This window comes from Mastomys coucha, unplaced genomic scaffold, assembly GCF_008632895.1.
Source record: "Mastomys coucha isolate ucsf_1 unplaced genomic scaffold, UCSF_Mcou_1 pScaffold22, whole genome shotgun sequence".
NCBI lineage: Eukaryota > Metazoa > Chordata > Mammalia > Rodentia > Muridae > Mastomys > Mastomys coucha.
Genome location: NW_022196905.1, coordinates 164,675,155 through 164,693,689, shown reverse-complemented (window position 1 = coordinate 164,693,689; position 18,535 = coordinate 164,675,155).

Below are 18,535 nucleotides of genomic sequence, written 5' to 3'. Positions count from 1 at the left end.
TTAAAAAACACTTCAAATACCCTAATTACAGATATCTAAATCCTATCACAAAAACACAAACATGAACAACCAAGATACTATGTCTCCTCCAGAAGCCAGCAACACTATCCTACTATGCCTTGACCAAGAAAAAAATATAGATCAGTTTAACTGAAGCACAAGGAAAGGACTTTAAAGTATCAGTTATGGGTATGTTCGAATATGTGGTATATTTATTCATATCTGTAAAGAAGATATAAATAAATGTCTCCATGTAGACCATGAAAACACAAAGAGTTGAATGAGATCATGAAAACAACTTAAGATGTGAATGAATTTAACAAGGAAATGCAATGACTGAAGAAAATCCAATGTTAAATAAAACTCAAAATGAAAAATTCAGGAAGTCAGCAAAAGGCCCAGAGGTAAGTCTCACTAACAGGATGAGAGATGTGGAAGAGAAAAGCTTGGGGCTTCAACACAGAGAGAAGAAATGGGTGACTCAGCCAAGAAAATGTTAAATCTAAGTAATTCCAGGCACAAAACATCCAGGAAATCTGGGGCACTATGGAAAGACCACACTGAAAATAAGAGGTATAGAGGAAGGAGAAGAAACCCAGGTCAAAGGCACAGAATATAGTTTAAACAAAATCATAGAAGATTGTTTCCATACCTTAAAAAGGGGATGACTACCAAGGGACAAGAGGCATATAGAACACTAAATAGAACCAGAAAAGAAAATCCCTGTGATATGTAATATTCAAAATACTAATGTATAGAACAAAGAAATAATATTGAAATCTGCAAGAGAAAAAAAAACCAAGGTAACATATAGAGTCAAATCCATTTGTATAGCACCTGACTTTTCAATGGAGAATCTGAAAACCAGGGGGTCCTGCCTAGTACAAATGCCAGCCCAGACAACTATACCCAGCAAAACTATCAATCACAATCCATGAAGAAAGAAAAACACTTCACATTCAAAACAAATTTAAGCCATGCCTTTCCACCAGGGCAGCTCTATAAAAAGCAATAAAAGGAAAGATTCAGTCTGAAGAGAATGTTAACTACACCCAGAGGATACAAGGAATAGATAACCCCAGAACAGTAATCAATAAGGAAAAATCATAACAATGAAGTAACAGGAATTAATTAACATTGTTCAATTCTTGCTCTCGATATTAATAGTCCCAAGTCTGGAGAGTTGGCTCAGTCACTGAGGCACTGCCTGCTCTTCTGGAAGACCAGGGTTCAAATCCCAGCACCCACGTGGTGGCTCACAACTGTCTGTAACTCCAAGATCTGACACTTTCACATAGACATACATGTAGGCAAAATACCAATGCACAAAACATAAAGGTAAATAAATAAAAATTTAAAAAAATATTCATAGTCTCAATTCCCTAATTAAAAAAATACAAAATAGGGCTGGAGAGATGGCTCAGTGGTTAAGAACACTGACTGCTCTTCCAAAGGCCCTGAGTTCAAATCCCAGCAACCACATGGTGGCTCACAACCATCTGTAATGAGATCTGATGCTCTCTTCTGGGGTGTCTGAAGACAGCTACAGTGTACCTACATAGAATAAATAAATCAATAAATCTTTTTAAAAAAAAGAAAAAAATATATTATTAAAAAAATATACAAAATAACAGAGTGAATTAGAAAACAGGATCCAGCCGGGCGGTGGTGGCACACGCCTTTAATCCCAGCACTTGGGAGGCAGAGGCAGGTGGATTTCTGAGTTTGAGGCCAGCCTGGTCTACAAAGTGAGTTCCAGAACAGCCAGGGCTACTCAGAGATACCCTGTCTTGAAAAACCAAAAAAAAAGAAAAAAGAAAAAAGAAAAAGAAAACAGGATCCATCTTTCTACTGCATCCAAGAAACATACCAAGGACAAGCATCACCTTGGGTTACAAAATGGAAAAGGTTATTCCAAGCAAACGGAACCAAGAAGCAAGCAGCTGTAGCTATTTTTAAAAACTCGATGTCAGATCGAAACTTAATCAGAAGAGATAGGGAAGAGTACTTCACACACATAAGAGGAAAATTCTGTCAAGAGGACCCTGCAATTCTAAACACTTACATAGCTAACACAGTCATCCAAGTTCATGAAGGAGACACTACTACAGCTAAAATCACATATGATCCTAACACAGGGAAAATGGGTGACTTCAACACCCTATTATCACCAATAGGTCATTCAGACAAAAAACTACACAGAGAAACGCTGGAGTTAAATAGCATCATGATTCGAATGGACTTGACAAATATCTACAGAGCACTCCACCCAAACACTGAAGAGCATGCTTTCCTCTCAGCAGTGCATACCTTTCTCCAAAGCCTGTTAGGACACAAAGCAAGTCTCAACAGCTAGAGGAAAACTGAGACACCATGCATCTTAACTGACCACCATGGATCAAAGTGGATATCAATAGCAGAAACAGCAGAAAGTATACACGCTCATGGAAACTGAACAACTCACTACCAAGCGAAAATCGGGTAGAGGAAGATCAAGAAGGAAATTAAAAATGTTTTTAGAATTGAACGAAAATGAAAACACACATACCCAAACCATGGGACACAATGAAGGGGGAGTGTAAGAGGCAAGTTCATAGCACTAACCGCCTACATCAAATTCTGGAAAGATCTCATTAATAACTTAATACATTTGATTGCAATTACAATTAATACAATTATATTAATAAAGTAATACATTTAAAATCTCTAAAAATAAAATAAACAAGAAGAAATAAAAACAAAAAGGAGTGTTATAAATAAATAAATAAATAAATAATCAAACTCAGGGATGAAATCAATGAAATTGAAACACAAATTAGAACGAATAAGCAAAATGAAGAGTTGGCTATTTGAAGAAAGTAAAAAAGGTTAATAAATCTCTAGCCTCATTAATTTAAAATGGGTCTAAGTTAATAAAATTGAAAATGAAGAAGGAGGTATTAAAATAGATGTCAAGGAAACTTAAAGAATCATAAAGGCATATTTGAAAAATCTGTATTTCACCAAGTTGGAAAATCTAAAAGAAATGGATGAATTTCTTGATATATATGACCTACCAAATGCAGTAAACAATCTAAGCAGAACTATTTCTCCTAGTTAAATAGAAGTATTAATTTAAAATGTTCTAATCTTTCACAAAAGAGAAGCCCATGGCCAGATGGATAAAGTGTAGAATTCTACTGCCCTTCAAGAAGTGAGAATGCCAACAGCCTTCACATTATTCCATTAAATAGAAACGGAAGAAACACTACCAAGTTTGTTTTATAAAACTCCTATTATCTTGATACCAAAACCACACAAAACTTAAAAAAAATTAAGACCAATTAATGTGTGTAAATAACTCTTATGTACACATATGCAAAAATTCTCAATAAAATACTTGCAAATCAAATTTAAGAATACATCTGTGGTGTTTTGAATAAAAATGGCCCTCATAGGTCCATAGGAAGTGGCACTATTAGGTTTGCTTTGCTGGAGCAGATGGGGTGTTGCTGGAAGAAGTGTGCCCCAGCCTCTACCTGATGGCTGCAGATAAAGCTCCTGTCCTCCCCTCCAGCACCATGCTGCCCATGCTGCCCGTTACCATAATCATAATGGACTAAACCTCTCAACTGTAAGCTCACACCAGTTAAATGTTGTCCTTTGTAAGAGTGGTCTTTGTGTCTTTCCATAGCAATAAAAATTCTAAGTAAGACAGAGGTTGGTACCAGGGACCAGACAATTGCTGTGATAGACCGGACCATGCTTTTGTTTATAGGGATATGAACTTTGGAACTATGGATTAGAAAAGCAGTTGAATGTTTTCAGCTGGGCTGACTGGGCCATCCTCATAGGAACGTGGTGCTGAGAGTGACAGGAACCATGGGAGCCTGCCTCAAGAGGTTTCAGAGGAGAAGAATGTTAGTGTGCAGCCTAGATTCTGGTGATAGTTTGAAGAATGTGGCTGCTTTCTGCCCTTGTCCAAAAGTTAAAAAAAAAAAAAAAAAAAAAAATCTGCCCGAGACTAAATTAAAGTGGTTTGGGTTAACAGCTTTGGCAGAGGAAGTTTCCCGACAGCCTAGTATTGACTGTGCGGCTTGGTTGTTAGTGGCCACGCTTACGCAGATCTACAGTGAAAAGGAGCAGGCTAAATAAGGAAAGTTATAAAACGTACACTGTAAGGACAAAGGGGCACCCAGAAGTGGAATGGAGCTCAGGCCTGTGTTCAAGGGGATAAACAGATTAAAGGAAACCCCGATGTTAAATGGAATACAGGGAAGTGATGGCCTCAGAGCAAGGCCCCACCCAGCTAAACTTCCATGGTCATAAGTCTCTTCACAGCAGTAGAAATCCTACCAAGAGAACATCAAAAAGACTGCCCGCCATGATCAAGCTGGCTTCATCCCAGAGATAGAAGGATGGCTCAAGAGATGTATGTAATCCTAAACAGAAAGAAACTCAAGGCATTTTCATTAAAATAAAAAACAGCACAAGGATGTCCACTCCATGCCAAGTCAATGTAGTACTTGAAGTCACAGCTAGAGAGGCAAGACACCTGAAGGAGACACAAATACGGATGGGAGAAGTCAAAAGTAGCCTTATTTATAGACAATATGATTTTATATATGAGATTTAAAGACTGTACCAGGAAATGTCTACAATTGATAAACACTTTCAGCAAAGTGACATGCTATAAAACAGCAGCCTTCCTACATAGAAATTACAAACATACTGAGAAAGAAACAAAGGAAATGATATCTTTTACAGTAGCCTCAGAAATAATATCTTGGAGTGACTCTAGCCAAGCAATTGAAAGAGTTGTATAGTAAAAGACTTTAACACATTGAAGAAAAGAAAATCGGAGGATGAAAATGTCACTTATGTTTGTGGATCAATAGGATTGACATTGCGGAAAAAATGACACCTTACCAACAACAATCTATAAATTTAATGCAATCCTCATCAAAATTTCAATCCAATTCCCTGCAGAAATTAGAGAAAAAAGTCTTTAACTTTATATGGAAACATAAAAAACCCAGGATAGCAAAACCAATCATGAATAATAAAAGAACTGCTAGAGGTAATACTATGCATGGTTTCAAACTGTACTAAAGAGAGGTAGCAATAAACATCATGGTGTTGGCATAAAAACAGACACGTTGATCAAAAAAATCGAATTAAAGGCCAAAATTTAAACCCCCATATAAATGGACACCTGAGTTTTAAAAAATGAAGCCAAAAATTCACACCCGAGAGAAGACTGCGTCCTGGTCATGCTACAGGGCTGGGTGTAGAAGAATGCAAATAGGCCCATACCTATCACTAGCACAAAACTTAACTCCAAGTTGATCAACAACCTCAACATAAGACCAGATACACTGAGCAGGATACAAGAGAAAGTATGGAATAGGCACGAACTCACTGGTGCGAAAGGAGACTTTCTGAGTAGGACCCCAATCATGCAAATATTAAGGCCAATAATTAATAAGTGAGACTCCACAAGACCAAAAAGCACACCACCATTTGAGAAAGGTGGCAGCCCAGAGAAGGGGAACATTTTTGCCATTCATACAACTAACCAGGGGTTGGTATCTGAAATATGCAAAGAACCAAAGAAAAATTAACATCAAGGAAAGAAAGATGCCAGTTTAAAAATGGGGTACAGAATGAAACAGAATTCTGCAAAGATGAGACATAGAGGTTCAGAAACGCTTTTGAAATGCTCAGCATCCTTGCCAGCAGGGAAATGCAAATTAAAACTATTTTGGGGGTGGGGAGGCTATCTTACCGGAGTCAGAATGGCCAAGATCTGTAAAACAAAGGCCAGCCCATGGTGGTGAGCATATGAAAAAGGGCAACACTTATCCATGGTTGTGGGAGGACAAACTGCTACAACAACTGTGAAAATCAGTGCAAATGTTTCTCAAAAAGCTGAGAAATGATCTAATACAATATCCAGCTAGGCCACTCTTGGGCATATACCCAAAGTACTCTACATCTTTCTCTAGAAAGACTTGCACATCCATGTTCATTGCTGTTCTATTCATAAAAGTCAGACTTTGGAAACATCCTAGATGCCCATCAAATAATGAATGGATAATAAAAATGCAGTGCTGTCTTAGTTAAGGTTTTTCTACTGTGAACAGATACCACAACCAAGGCAACTCTTATAAAGGACAACATTTAATTGCGGCTGACTTACAGGTTGACAGGTTCAGTCTATTATCATCAGGGTGGGAGCATGGCAGCATCCAGGCAGGCATGGTGCAACAGGAGCTGAGAGTTCTACATCTTTATCAGAAGGCTGCGAGCAGAATACTGACTTCCAGGCAGACAGGACAAGGGTAGTAAAGCCCAGACCCACGTGAGACACCTACTCCCTGGGCCAACCATATATAAACCATCACAGATGTTTTTATTCAGTGGAATAATATTCAACTGTTATGAAAAATTATCAAACCTTCAGTCAAATGAATGGAGCAATAAATGACTGTCCTGAGTAATGTAACCCACACCCGGAAAGACAAATATTGCATTTTTTGTGTATGTGAATGTTATCTTTTACGTTTTAGATGTGTTTGTTTCTTTTAGAATAATCACAAAGGTTAAATATCTAGTGAGGAATGGGAGAAGGGAGGATCTTCCAGAGAAAGAGAAATAGGATTTATTGTATGATGGGAGAGAAGAGAGGGTAGACTAGCAGGATTAAGTGGGGAGGGTATATGAAGGGGAGGAGGAAGTGAGGGATACGGGAAAGGATAGCTAACTGTAAAGGCCTACTGAACAGTCATTTGAAGTCTGTTGAACGTTCCAAAGAGTTATTCACATATAAAAGGAATTTAGAGGGAGTCAGGTCACTAAGCAATAGTAGAACACTGCTCCAACTAGATGTCATATGGCACCAAGTAATATCTCCAGTGCCATTAGTAGGTTGGGTCTTATTTAGGGTTACTGCTGCTGCGATGAAACACCATGCTGCCAGAGAAACTGGCAGGAGGAAAGGTTAGGGGCTTACACTTGCACAGCACTGCTCATCATTGAAGGACGTAAGGACAAAACCTCAAGCAGGGCAGGAAGCTGGAGGCAGGAGCTGGTGCAGAGGCCATGGAGAGAGGAGTACTGCTTTCCGGCTTGCTTGTCATGACTTGCTCAGCCTACATTTTTTTTTTAGAACTCAAGACCACCAGCCACAATGGGCTGGTCCTCCCACCAGTGATCATTAAGAATGCCTACATGCATTTTCTTAATTGTGGTTCCATCCTCTCAATAACTTGGTATAGCTGGATCCCAAAGATCTCCCCAAACATTACCGTCTATTGCCAGTGTCATTGGCTACCCTCCAAAACCAAATGGTTGGGCCCTATGGCCGAATGCACTCCTTATATATGCCACTTAGCAGGGAGAAATGGAGCTAATGTCCAACTAGAAGCTTCACCACTACTGACTAGCATTCTTTATGGAGGAACTTTCTTTCCCCCTGTAAGTTAATTGCCTTGGGAATTATCGCAGCCATATAATGCTAATACCACCCACTATTAACACACATCCCATAAGAGCATTTCACTCCTGGTTTCTTCTTTGGACACTAAAACATAAAGGCCCGACTAATTCCGCAAGCTAAAGAGACTGAATTAGTTGTAGGACAGTTGATGTGGTCTTTGGTAGGACGCAAAGTGAATTCTCTTCTCAATGAAGAACACAGGACGTGAGGTCACAGCAATGTTCGTTGCGAGAGACAGAGGCCCCGGGGTCTCCCTGAGAACTAGAGACCTTGCAGAGCATCCTGTGGAGCACTGACTCTTGGTAGTCTATGTGCTCCCCGAGACAAGGCTGCCTAGTGAGGGGAGCACTGTTGCTCAATGAAGGAGGAGAGCTAGCTGTGGTCCCCATCCCAGCAGGCCAGTAGAGAAAGGAATAGTGCCTTTCTCCTCCAATTAGTAGCTTTGTGCCGCAGCTGGAGAACTGGGGGGACCCTTTGAAGACAGCAGAATCAACATGGAAAAATCACAAGACAATATGCTTGTCCCCTACAGAAAGGAAATTGATTTTGCTGTAAGATCTAAGAGGCAGCATGTTTAATAAACTGGAAAAAAATGTGGTTTTGGCTGGATGCTAGAATGATGAGCTTGGGATAAAAGACTTTTTTTTTTCTTTAAAAGAAAAGAAAGGCTGGGCTCCTCCTCCCACCATCCCACCAAGATGATCGCAAAGCAGTTGGGAGCAATCACCCCAGCCAACCACAGATACACAAGGCAAGATTAAAGGCCGTTTCTTCTCTCTTTTCACCCAAATGGAAAAGTTTATTGCAAAAGCACTTTGTGCGAGCCAAGCAATATACAGGCTCCTACTGATGGGACACTGCTTAGACACTGACAAATCCCATTCCCCAAGTTGTGAGGCCTCAAGCTGACTATGCAGGGAGTCTGACCCAGAGGTCAGCAAAAGGGATATTTCATGGCGTCCACTCCCACCCCCACACGAAACATATTTTATTCACAGTCTCCTTGGCCCAGTTGGAATCTGAAGTCTAGACAGCTTTCAGATAACAACTCTCAAAATCAGTGAAAGGAAATACATGTTCCTCGTCGAGATAAGCGGATGCACAACTTCTCACACACGTTTTCTGGAAGGTTCTCAAAAATAAGCCTACGAAGAAACCAAAGGAATGGTGTCTGAAAATAGGATCCAAGCCCTGGGGTGTATTTTACTCACTCCAGCGTTCCTGGAGATGTGGTAGAAAGAAAGCCTTTCCCTCCCTGCCCAACATTTATTTAATATAAATGCAAGACAGTCTATGACAGAGTAGAGAAAATTCCTGCCCGGAAGTCTGGCATGCCTTCATTTCAAGCTGAAGCACAACTCTTTGTGTGTCCAACTTTGAAATGCAGAGAGTGTCTCTCTGCTGCTTCTCTCTGGTCCCCTCTCCACTTCCCAGTATCCACTGAGGTCTGGAGTGGATAGTGCATCTCCACCTTTGGGACAGATTGCAAAGCCTTCCCATTCTAATCCATGCAATGGTCTGAATGAGAATGTTTGTTCTCATAGACTTGTGATTTTGAACTCTTGGTCCCCTGCTGATGCCACTTTGGGGGAGAGTTAAGAGGTGTGTCCTTGATGGAGGAAGTGTAACACAGGAGATGGGCTTTGAAAGTTTAAAGACAGTGCGCCGTTTTGAGTTTGTTCTGCCTGCTTGTGCTTATACTTCAGGATGTGAGCTCTAAGCTTGCTGCTCTAGCTTCCGTGCCTGACCCCCTGTACCACCATCTTGCTCTGTAAGCCCCAAAAGCCTCTCTTTTTAATAAGCTACCTTGACAGTGGTACTTTCATCACTGAAATAGAAAAGTAATTAATACATCACTGATACTCAGGACCTCTGACATCATCCTCAAGCCATCTGTAGCAGGAAGTACACAGAACACACACACAGAGAAAGGCATAAATGCTGTGTAGTGGTCAGCGGAGCAAGGCACTGCGCCAAGAGCAGAAGGAGCATCTAAGGCTGTTGTAAGTACAAACTGCATCTTTCCACTCATCAGAAAAGCCTAGGGATGCTGCTCTCACTGCTTCTTTCCAGACTGCATTGTTTAAGCTGGCATGCTTGTCGTCTTTGAGTAGTACCAGCCTTGAGACAGCAGAAGCTGGATCTGATGCTAGAGTCCCATTCTAAACCTTCAGTGTGACAGATCTGCAGCAGGGCAAGCAGAGGTCTGGGAAATGACAAGAAAGGCTTAGAAGGGCCATTCCTTCCTTCTAGAAGGTGGAGAGAATAATGTCCACCAACCCAAGGTTTCCATTACACCAGAGCGGGTGTCAGCCTGGATCCCCGAGGACTGAACACAGCAGAGGCTTCAGCCAGACTTTACTCCCATTTTTGCCAAGACAAGGCCTTTCCAAGTCTGGGACACCAAAGAAAACGTCGCTTGCTATGAGGTCAGCAGACAGCTTGCTCCGCTGGCTAAGCATGTCTGCTTTAGTTTGAGTCTCAAGTGGCCCCCAAAAGCTCAAATCATAAACTGGGACCCCAATTTGGTGAGGCTGGAAGTTGGAGAGACCCGTAAAAAGTGAGGCCTATGGCTGGAACGGGCGGGGCCAGAGATAGAGAGGGGCAAAGAGAGTGATGGGGCGGGGAGTGAGGTCTAGTAGTAATTCTTGTCACTGGAGGCATGCGTGACCTTGAAGGGTACAGTGGATACCCCCTACCCACCCCCTTTCGTCTTCCTCTCCTTTTCTCCAGATGTGGGCTAAGTGGTTCTGAACTTCATGCTGTGCTGCCTTCAATCGGGCCCCAAGGTAAGGAGGCCAGAAAGGTACAAAAGTGTCAGCCAAAACAAAAACTTGCTTCTTTGTAAATTTGTTGTCTCGGGTATTTGTTACAGTAGCAAAGGTTGATCTGGGGAGCATACTATCCCGAAGCACATCAATGGTGGCCTGAGTGAGGGTGTTCCCTAGGCAGAGACAGAGAACATCCATCACTTTCAAGACCGAAGACCAGATTGTCAGTGAGTGACCAGACAAGAGAGGACGAATTCAGAATGGAAATGAAGTCTTTTCCATCCCTCAGAAGAGGAGATTGGTCTCAGGGAGTAATCCAAGACTCTAGAAACAACCGGTACTCAACATCCAAGTTTAGAATCTAACCTTTCAAGGTCCTACCAAGAACTTGCAGATTAGACGTGGTTGCCCAGGGTAGCCAACTGGACAAAGATACAAATGGAAGCAGCAGTGACCTGGGGAAGGGTAAAGGACCCTAATCCCATGAGCACGCATTAAAATATCAGTGAAGGGTTTAGGGTTAAAGGACACAGATTATGTTTTTTAAAGCTGTGACTTAACAGTCTATATTCAGTCATATGTATTTATAGGAAAACAAGAAATGCTATGGTTTACACCCCTTCTTATATTAGACTGTAGAAGGAATGCCAGACCTCCGTGGTGGATGCAAAATTTGATTGATTGGTTGATTGATTGATTGATTGATTGATTTTATGTGAGTACACTGTCGCTATCTTCAGACACACCAGAAGAGGGCATTGGATCTCATTACAGATGGTTGTGAGCCACCACGTAGATGCTGGGAGTTGAATTCAGGACCTCTGGAAGAACAGTCAGTGCCCTTAACCACTGAGCCATCTCTCCAGCCCCTGTTTCTTCGTTTTAATTTTTCTTTTTCTTTTGTTGTTGTTGTTGCTGTTGTTCTAATGCTGGCACATCGTTTTTCATGATACATTTACCGGTTTATAGTGGAGACTTAAGGATTTTCCCTGTCATGTGCCTCTAACACTAGCCAGGTACCAGAGGGAGCTAATGCTTTGATATGGCTAGACTCATGTGAATTTGCAGTAGTACAGGGAAAACTTGGGAAGGCACATCCAACCAGGACGATCCAAAGGATGGCTTGCCAGGTACTGGACAAGCGATTGTGGACAAGGAGAAGTCAGCTTGTTTGCTTTTGGTTTGGTTTGGTTTTGGTTTTTCGAGACAGGGTTTCTCTGTGTAGCCCTGGCTGTCCTGGAACTCACTCTGTAGACCAGGCTGGCCTCGAACTCAGAAATCTGCCTGCCTCTGCCTCCCAAGTGCTGGGATCAAAGGCGTGCACCACCATGGCCCGGCTTATTTTTATTTTCTAATTACAAAAGCGTAGGCTAAGGAAAAGAACAGACGGATGCCATCGCTCTCCAGAGTGTTTAAGGTTTTAATGTTTCCCATTGTTCTGTATTCTTTAGATTACAGGTACTTAATCCGAGACTGCATGATACAATAAAATATTATAACCTGGTTACTAATGAGAAGTCTCAAAACATAATAAAAAAAACCACACAAGCATAACAGGCCCTTAAGTTTCAACTGGATGTCAGAAGTACAGCCATGCACATGAGAACCAAGGAATTGTCTTTGCTAAGCTAGACCACAACTTACTGCCAGGGACTCCTCATCAGGTCTCTGGGGCCCAGTGTCACCAGTGGTACAGATCTCCCACGTCTAATGACTTCTGTGTTCCCCGTGGCAGTTCACAGTCTATGTATGTGGGTGTTTGCCTGCATATATGTACGTACGCTCATGAGCACCTGGTGTGGAGGCCAGGAAAGGACACCAGTTCCTTAGAACTGGTGTTATACAGGGTTTTGAGCCACCATCTAGGTCCTGGGAGAGCCCAGGTCTTCTGCAAGAGCAGCAGGTACTCTTGCCTGCTGATCATCTCTCCAGCGCTTACAACCACCCACCTGTGTTCTCCATATAGACAGACATTCATTGCACTGCTTATTCTGAACATTTTACATAGAGAAATCATGGTCTATGTAGTTCTTTGTGACAGATTTCTTTCATCTGGTATATTTTTGAGGCTCATCCTATGGGCAGCGCATATCAGCTCTTCACTCTTTTATTGTCCAATATCGATCCGTGGCATAGTTGTTCCATTTTGAAATCACCCCTTTGTTCATTGATGGGTTTCCAGCAGGTAAGCATGTTTTATGTACTTTGAATAGCGCTACAATGAACATCCTCATGCACGCTGTTGTGTGCCCATCTGTCTTCATGTGCATCTCAGGAGAATGGCTGAATTGTGTGGTAATTCTCTGTTTAACTTTCTGAAGAACCTACAGACCTTTTCTAATGATGCACCATTTTATACTCCCACAAAAAGCATAACAATTGCAATCTTCTCCCATGGCCTCATCAGCCCCATGTCCTCAGTGACTCTGGCTGCCTTTTATTTTATTTAATTTTTTTTCATACTCTCGCTATTTAAAAGTGCAGCGCTCCATCATGGCTTTGTTTGTATTTCCCACTGGTTACTGATGTCAAGCATCTGTGTGTGTGCGAGCTGACCATTTGTGTATCTTCTTTGGAGAAGGACTATACATCACAAGCCAGGGTTTGTCAAGTTGCATAAGCAAATGAGCGTATTACTCATCTCTACACAAACCTCTTCATTGCCATGCCACTTAAATGTATTTAAACCAAAACACATTTCCTGCTCCTTCTGAGTCTTATCTGAAAAGTAAACAAGACTCAAAAATACCTCAGTATATATCTCTCCAAAGAAAGCTCTAGCCCAGGCCCACACAAAACACACTTCTTTTGATATGTCTCGAACCCTGTTTTAAAACATCTATATCAAGCCAAGTATAGATGTTATACTATCTATATGTGCATGATATGTAAGGCTATCATTTAACAGCATGAGCCCCAGTGTCTGCTGGACTTCATGACTTGCTGCAAGAGAAAGCCTGAGTCTGTTAAATTAGTGATACAGAGCTTACCCAGCATGCACAAGGCTGTGGGCAGAGTGTGAGAAAGTAATGTTGCAGAGGAGAAACCTGGTACCACAACTGTGGCCAGGTAGCAAAGATCGATATCCATGGTCCCGAACATAATGTGAAGATGCAGAAAAGTACACTGCAGTCTTCTGCAGTATGAACAGTTTAAGCCAATCCGCAACTAACTTACAAATAACTGAGCCGCAGACTATGGTTCTTTTATTTGGCTTTGACAATAACTGTGGTGTAAGCCCCGATCTCCTGTTCTAACTGCAGGCCTGGCTCCCTGCCCAACGGTGGACCCCAGATACTTGATGTTTCTCCTGGCCATGTGCTCATGGTTCCTCTCCCCTCATGACAGCTTTGCCCTCCTTCTCCCTCTTCCTCTTTCCTCCCGGTCTCTCCTCCTCCGATCAGGTCACTCCTAACCCACCTACCTCTAATTCACCCAGTAATTGGCTGTAGCCAATTTCATTTAACTAATAGTTTTAAATCAAGGAACAAGGTTTGCAGAACAAAAGCTCACGCATGTGAGAAGTCACTCATAGGCCTAGACCTTCAAGTATAGAATTTAGCATTACAAGACATAGCAATAGACCAAACCTCAACACTCTTCCCCAGAACCAAAGCCCATGGTCTGTTTGTGAGAAAATATGAGGCAAACCCAAATGAGGGAGATTCTACAAAATACTCTGCCAATGCCCCTTCAAAAATAGGAAAAGACGACAGACCGGACCGGGGAAACTAAGTGATACGTGAAACATACTAAAACACAGAAAAGATACTAGTTGCAAAGACAGAAAATTTCAAATAAAGCCTAAAGTTCAATCGATGGCACCGCTTAGTGCTGGTTTTCGAGTTTGGGATTTGGGTGGTTACAATGTTAGCAATGGAAGAGGCTGAACATGGGGGCGGTGAATATTGGAAATGTCTTATTTGTCACTTTCTATCCCTATGACAAAGTGCCTGAGAAGATCAACTTAAAGGAAAAAAGGTTCAGTTTAACTCACAGTTTGGAAGGCTTCAGCTTGTGATTGCTTCGTTTCTCTGCTTCATGCTATCTCAAAACAGCACGGCAGAGGGCAAAGATCTTCGATTAGCAGCAAGAGGAAGCAGATGCTTAGCACATCGACCTTTGGGGCAACATCCCGACACGAAACACCACTATCTTCCCAACTCTCGGAAGTGTAAAGTTATTCTGGCCTAACAGTTATTAACATATAAGATTCATAAGTGTAAAGTTATTCTGGCCTAACAGTTATTAACATATAAGATTCATAAGTGTAAAGTTATTCTGACCTAACAGTTATTAACATATAAGATACATAGCTTTATGAAACAATCTAGTGCCTTTGCATGTCACGAGCCAGAGCAGATTACAAGCAATATCCCTGTCCAACCACTACTAACTCAGAATGACCAGAAGGCTTCAAGATAACAAAGGAAAATAGATAAGACTACTATCCCAGGTCTGTGCTCAAGGTACAGTAACCACTGTGCTATGACTTGTACTTTTCCTATATAAAGGCAAACATGGCTGTCAGAGAATGGGTAAGCAATTTATATAGGCATTATTATCTTTGAGATGATAGGAATAGCTAAATTTCTTATAAGTACTAATTCACAAAACCAGTTGTTTATAATAGAGAAAAATCAGTCTGAACATGTAACAAAAATGTCTTTCTAAACTCTAAATAAAGATGAGATCAAATCTCAAGGAATGCATTTTTAAATTTGAAAAGAATTACAAAACTTTCCCAAATTAACTTAAATGAATGGATAGAGTTTGGATGCAGAGGCTCAAAACTAACAAAGATAACAAGCTTCCTCTAAATTATTCTACAGGTAAAAAAAGGCACATCCTATATTTAAATTAAAAGTCAATATTCTAAGACTAATCAGGAGAAAATGAACAAATATTTGTACTAACAAAAAACTAGAAGCAATCTAAATATCCATCCGTCAGAGAAAGCCAGGCCAGATGCCTGATATCCCTCACCCAATGGATAATTGCCAACTAGTTATGATAATAAGTTAGAAGCCTGTAGATTCATAAGAAAAGGTGTTCAAGTAAATTTGAATGAAAAACCAGCTATAAAGAAGTAAATAGCACACGGTCACACTTAGGTAAAGATATATATCCACATGTGATTGAATACATGCCTTCTAAATATAGAAAGCACTCTAGCTGCATTGATATCAAGAATGTTCCCACAGAGCTGAGAAAAAGAAAAGTTTTTTCAATGGACCTTCCTATGAGGCCAGGCTGACCTTGAACTACTGGACTCAGGTGTCCTCTTGCTTAGTCTCCAAAAGGAGCTACTGTGGCACATGCCACCCCATTGGACTTACTCAAGTCAGGCAGCAGATTCAGTGAGTAAGCACACATGTTGAGACTTAGGGTCCAGCTCAGGAGATGGGAATATGCTTAGCATGCCTGAGGCCCTGAGTTCAATTTCCAGTGCTTAAAAACAATGTGGAGAAATACGCAGAGATTAGTGGTTGTTATAGCATGAAAGGCCACAGAAAATTTATTGAGGAAAATGTCTAAAAATAGAAATCTGTTTAAAAATTCGCTGGATAATTATACTGTATAATTTATATGGAAATGCAAAGAGCCTAAAATAATGAAAATAGCCTGTGATGACTAATCTTGCTTGTCAACTTGACTACATCTGGTTTTACTAAAGCCTAAGCCCATAAGGGATTTACTTGATTGGATCATTTGGGGTAGAAGACCTACCCTAAATCCGGGCCACACCTTCTATGGACGTAAAAGAACCTGGAAGAAGGAAGCTTTTGTTATCTGTCTGGTTGAGCTCACTCTTGCTGAGCCTGGGCACTATTAGGAGGTGTGGCCTCGTTGGGGTGGGTGTGGCCTCGTTGGGGTGGGTGTGGCCTTGTTGGAGAAAGTGCATCATGTGTGCCTGGATGCTGCTATGCTCCCACCTTGATGATAATGGACTGAACTTCTGAACCTGTAAACCAGCCCCAATTAAATGTTGTCTTTATAAGAGTTGCCTTGGTCATGGTGTCCTTTCACAGCAAACCCTAAGACAACTGGTATCAGAACCCACTTTCTCAGGATTCTGGCAATGGCTGAACTCTGTAGGAATCCTTTTGGACTCCAGCAGCAGATCGGGGCTGCTGAGGCACACAGCCTTGTGGGCTGAGTGTCTTAGTCAGGGTTTCTATTCCTGCACAACATCATGACCAAGAAGCAAGTTGGGGAGGAAAGGGTTTATTGAGCTTACACTTCCACATGGCTGTTGATCACCAGAGGAAGTCAGGACTGGAACTCAAGCAGGTCAGGAAGCAGGAGCTGATGCAGAGGCCATGGAGGGATGTTCTTTACTGGCTTGCTCAGCCTGCTCTCTTATAGAGCCCAAGACCTCCAGCCCAGGGATGGCACCACCCACAAGGGGCAATTGAGAAAATGCCCCACAGCTGGATCTCATGGAGGCACTTTCCCAACTGAAGCTCCCTTCTGTAATAACTCCAGCCTGTGTCAAGTTGACACACAAAACTAGCCAGTACACTGAGCAACTAGCAAATTAGTCTTAGCTGAAAGATTCTTAGTCTTTCTATCCAGAGATAGTCAATGTCTGACTTCACATTCCACATAATGTGTAATAATATCTAAAAAATCATGTGTGTGTGTGTTTGTGTGTGTGTGTTTGTGTGTGTGTGTTTGTGGGGGCACAGGGGGTGTGGGTGTCAGTTCTGTTCCTTTAGAGAACCCTGACTAATACAGGTTGTAGCACCAAGAGTGTTTCTACAGAAATAGAATTGTTAGGATGAGTGTTTTAAATATCTGGTACAGGCTTTGCACACCAGAACCCACACTTCCTGATGACTCCTCTGGTAGCAGGGAGAACCCTGAAAGCCCATAGCTTCAAATGTTTTAAGGGTTAACTGCAGAGAACAAGGAATTTGAGAGCCTATATATAAAACTTTTGACAATTTGGATAAATAAGGAAACTAGGGGTGTTGGCTGGTTGCTTCTAGAAGCTCTGGATAAACTAGCAAAGGAAAAGTATGAGCTCAATGAAAAACTAACTAGCTTCAGATTCACATAAAAATACAATGCTTTTTCTGTGTGTCCTGGAAAAGAATCTTCTCTCCCGCAGCCATAGAATTTAAGCTATGGAAAATCAAACCAAAGCCTCATTATAAAGTTGGCTGACCTACAATGAAAATTCAAGTTTCAGCCCAGAGAGTGTTAAAATAGAGAGACTAATAGGTCAGGAGTGGGATTTGCAAGCTGGGATGAAGATGTTTGGGAAAACCCTCGTCAAGCTGAGGACCTTGAGTGTTCAGATTCTGAGTGGTTCGCCTCACCTGAGGAAGGAGTCACTGCACTGTTAACAGAGGATGCATTTCTACCCACATACCCTGAAATATTACCCTCACTTGCCTACCCAATTGTCTACCCAATCATCAATATCTTTCCCTAAGGGGGATGCCAGGCAGGACATTACTAATGTCCCTCAGTCCCCACCAATGGTTCTAGGTCAATGCCTCTAGATCTATGACAGACTCAAGGCTAAACAGGCTCCTAGAGGGGAGAGAGAAAATGTCGTCCATGAGGAAGTATGCTATACAACTAGAGAGTCTAATGAGCTTGCTAATTCATTCAAGCATGGGAATGTATGTGGGAATGGATTTTAAGAGTGTAAGATAACAGTGGGACATGAAACTAGATCAGGCTGAGTTTATCAGTATGGACCCACTGCTTGGCAAGTCTAAGTTTACTATGGAAGTCCACAGTTTGAAAAGCAATGTGTCAAAGTTTATTTGATTGGTTGATTGAAGCATTTTATGTAAGATGGTCTACTGAAAAGGAGCTGGAGATGCCGGATATCTCTTGGCCTAGTGTTGATGAGTCAACTTTTAAGGCTCAGTGAAACGGAAATGGTATAGTTGTATATTATATAAAACCTATTCCCCCACAATGGGAGGGCCCAGAGGACACGCCCTTTATTAATGCTTTAAGACACAAAATGATGGGAGCCAGGAGCCACGGTGATGCCACATGGCTGGATTTGCCTGAAGACCTGACAGTCTTCACTTGTTATCACAGACTGTTAAACCATTCGGAGTTCCAATTATGGTCTAGATTTCATGAAGATGTCTTTCATTTGAAGTGTGCAGTCTTTTTCATCTCTAAGTAAGACAATTATCCAATTTGCCTGGCTGTTTTCTTTTAAGTCTCTTAAGAATGGTTCCACAAGGACACATGCTCCACCATGTTCATAGCAGCCTTATTTATAATAGCCAGAACATGGAAACAACCC